Raw genomic sequence first — 4,323 nt, forward strand, 5'->3', positions numbered from 1 at the left:
CAACCACCTGGATTTGTTGATCCGAACTATCTTAATCGTGTATGTCGTCTACATAAAGCTCTTTATGGGCTTAAACAAGCGCCTCGCGCTTGGTTCCACTGTCTAAGCTCGTTCCTATTACTAAATGGTTTTACCTACATCTGTGCTGACACATCATTATTTGTCATTTCACGAGGCTCATGTATTATGTACTTACTTGTTTATGTAGATGACTTGATCTTAACAGGTAATCAAGAAACTGTCATCTGCTCATTTAAAGACAATCTAAACCGTGAATTTGCTATTAAAGATCTGGGTGCTCTAAACTTCTTCCTTGGTATTGAGGTTACGCACACGAAGGATGGACTCTTCCTTAGTTAATCAAAGTATGCACATAATCTACTTCACCATGCCGATCTCCTTGACTCAAAGCTGGTTAATACACCTCTTGCTGCAAATGAACATTTTAGCACTCATGTTGAGCCATTTAAAGATCCTACTCTTTATAGATCACTTGTTGGGGCACTTCAATACTTGGCCATCACCCGTCCAGACATATCATATGCGGTTAATCAAGTGAGCCATTTTTAAAGACTCTGACTATAATCCATTTTCAGCGAGTAAAAAAGAATACTTCGTTATATAAAGGGTGCCTTATCATATGGGCTGCACTTCTGCCACACCCCAACTTAGGGCCTAGGCGCGTGACTCCCAGTTGGTACCTGTTTTGTAAATGTATCAGAGTTATGGTTTAATTTTAGCGGAAGACTTAAAGGTTTAATATAATATTAATTTACATTAAATACCCAAGTTGAAGGTTTACAAAATATTGTTTTTAATATTACAAGGAATTTATAACAAAATTGAGCCATCATGCGGTGCAAACTTCTATCTTTGAGACAACTCTAATCCTTGCTATATACCATCAAACTTAATTACCCGCAAGTGGGATTAAAATATGTCAGCTATGTGTTGGTGAATAGTTATGACTCTAAAAGTATTTAAATGTAACGTCTGTTAATTCCGGTTTAGTGTTGAAGCTATGTAGAGTTTGTATAATTCTCGGGTTTGAACCGGCTTGCTTCGAGGACCTCCTTTTCATTCATGTAAGTTAAATTAATTAACTTTTCATACAACTTGCTTCATCTTTCCAACTCAAGGGGCTAGAATGTAACATTTTTATATTATAATCAAAAAACCCTAGCCCCCTTTTCACATTAGCCGATCGGACTAGAGAGCAGGTCATAGAGGCTCGTTTTTTCTTTTTTGCAGTCAATTCCATGTGCAAAACTTCAATTAAAGGTTAGTACCACATCCCCACTGGTCTTTTACACCCTAATTAACTTTTATATCTCGCGTATTAATCGTTTAATCGCTTGTTTTAGGCTTACCGGGTGGTTGTCCAATTAATCAATTTTGGGACTGTTTTGGTTGAGGTTTTTGCACCAAAATCTTCCTAGGTATGTCCCATATAACATACTTTAAAATCATGTTCATTGGTGTTCGTTTGATTGGTCAACTAGTTGTAGCTTGAAAGCTAGTATTCGGTTGACTAGTTTGTGAATTGTGATGTCTAGCGCGTTGTTTGAGGGAAATTAACAACCAATTAGAATGTTGTAGCCTCGGTATAATTTGTTGGCTGTAAGAAACTGATTTTTAAAGGTATTGGGACTAAATTGGTTATTGGTTACTCAAACGAGTCGGTACAACGCGTATTTGCGTTTATTGAATGGTTGGTGCGTTATGCTTGCGAGTAATCGACCCATTCAACTCGTGTAGCGTCGTGTGGATTTGTTGGCGATGAATTTATCAAATTGGGTCCACACGGGGCTGAGTTGGATGTTAAGTGCCTAAACAACTCTTAAACGCGCATATTAGTCTCACCTAGTGTTTCCGGGGGTAATTTGGGAATTCTTTGTTCTCGGAAGTAACTATGGGTCGTTTTGGTAAATATAAGGCCCCGGGGGCTATTTTAATCGAACTTGGTGAGGTCGAGGCTTTAGGTAACTTGAACCTTATTAGAACGCCTCGTAGGATAAACGAGTCCTTTCGATATCATTAGTAACTATTGTATGTAATCCGACAGGGGCGTGAGTTGTGGAATAACTTAGGGGCCCTTTAGTTAGTGGTGACTTGGTGCCTCGTGTCAGGTGAGTTCATGATGCCCCTTTCCACTCTTTCAAGTTTTGGGCTAGCATACACACCTAAATGATTTTGCTTGATGAACCGTTTAAATTATTTTGCATGGGCTTATTTGTATAGAATATGCCTTGGGATGATATTTATGTTTGTTTGTATGTATGATTATACATGTATTATTTTATGGCCAATAATTGGTGATATTATTTAGTCGTTATCGACTAAGGATGTTTACGTATGCCTACTTTGTGTTTGCATACGTTGGATGTGATGTTACATGTTTGGGTTGTACGTGTGCTCGACCCTATGTTATTACTTGGATGTTATTCATATGGATGTGATTATATAGATATATATATAAGTATGACTACTTGTCGTTTATGATGGCCTAACTGTTCATATCTCGTTTTATTTTAAACTGTTGGAATGACTTATATAAATGTCAATTATAAAAAAACTTGAACTCACTCAGCTCAAGCTGACTTTGTGTGTATGTTAATGTGAGTTTCAGGTAAGGAGGAGGATGCATTACCGCTTGGACGTGCATGAGGCTACTTGGACGGTGGAAGGCGTATCTAGTCGAAAAATTTTATTAATGAACATTATTCTTTTCAATTATTACTAAATACAATTAAATTTGGTTTTGGGCATAATTCCCGGGTTTTGGGAACTTGTTTGAATAATTATGATTTTTCCGCTGATTTATACTCTAAAGTGATTTTTGAAATGAAATGAACTGTCTTGAGTTTAAGAATTTTGTAAGTTTATGGTATGATCACCAACTGTAGGATTCTCGGGATTCGGGGTCTTACATTAAATAACAATCATAATACAAATATAGTTTTCTTGACAATCTCAAAAGATATATTACTATACCCGGTATTTGTAACACTGCCCTACACACACACAAGTCTCCGAGCCACGTAGCCCATACCGGAGAAACTATATATGACCATTAGCCCGTGGTCACGTAGCCTTTGACTGTATAGGCTTAACGGTTATGTTTGGATCTAGAAACATGTGTGTTCGGTCTGACTTGTTTTATTTTCTACTTTGTATTATAAATTTTTAGAGATCGCATAATCTCTTGTAAATGTTTGACTAACTCTATAAGACAACAACCTGTCTATCTTATAGAGTATAAATCTGTTTGACTGTTTAACGTATTCACCTGTACCGATGATATGATTGTTTGAAAACCTTTCTTTATTGTGACTGATTGCTAACCTATAAACAAATTGGTTTTAACCTAGATTAGGTTTGTGAATGTATTTTGAAATCATGATTGTATTTGTGTGACGTTTGGTATAGCATGCTTTGGCCTAATAGAGTCTATCACGTTGGCAAACTTCTCCAGGTAAATAAACGCCGTGGTTGATTAGGATGTCTACGAATTACTTACCTTAGGCAAGAAGAGTCTACTAATGATATCCCCCTTCCAGTTACTACATGCCTGTCAAAATATAATTTTGTATAACATTATCATTATTAAAATAATGTTTATTGAAAACCGTTTGTGAATGCTTTTGAAAATACTTTCAAGGTTAAAGGCCATAGCCTTGACTGAGTCTAAGCTAATATAATATGATTAACAATAGCTTAAATTTATACCCTACCTTAGTGAATGCTCGGAATACTTATACTAAGGCAGAATGATTAGTTGGTTGGCAGAACTTCGCTCCTAACTCGCTTAACTGCTCTACAGCGCGTTAAACCTCCAATACTTGTACGAACTTCAAGAAACGGACCTCGGAACTTCTCGGAAACCTAGCACTTTCCCCAAGGCTAAGTGTGTGTTTGTGAATGTGACTGTGGATGAATGGGGTTCAAACCCGTAGCTCCCCTTTTATAGGCGAGTTTTGGCCACCATCGCGTTGCACGCTGGGGTTTTCCCTACGGCTATCGGGTAGCGCGAAGCCGCAATCAGTGAGAAGCTGCCACGTGTTGACACATGGTTGGCCACATGGCCCTGGTTGCTTAATAGGGTCACCGCGTAGCACGATGCCCACCTGATCTCGGACCATCGCGTAGCGCGGCGCCCCCTTTTTCAAAACCTTTAGGGAATTGCATCGCGTAGCGCGATGATCTAATCTATCCACCCATCGCGTAGTGCGATGGGTCTAAAAAACCAAATTTTCATTTTCAGCCTTTTAAGTTACAGAATTGTCACTTTTGGCCCAAAATTTGAATAGGGTATTACCGAGA

The sequence above is a fragment of the Bidens hawaiensis genome, unplaced genomic scaffold (assembly GCF_021521415.1).
Source record: "Bidens hawaiensis isolate Kalapana, Puna unplaced genomic scaffold, B.hawaiensis_p1.1 tig00006693_1, whole genome shotgun sequence".
NCBI lineage: Eukaryota > Viridiplantae > Streptophyta > Magnoliopsida > Asterales > Asteraceae > Bidens > Bidens hawaiensis.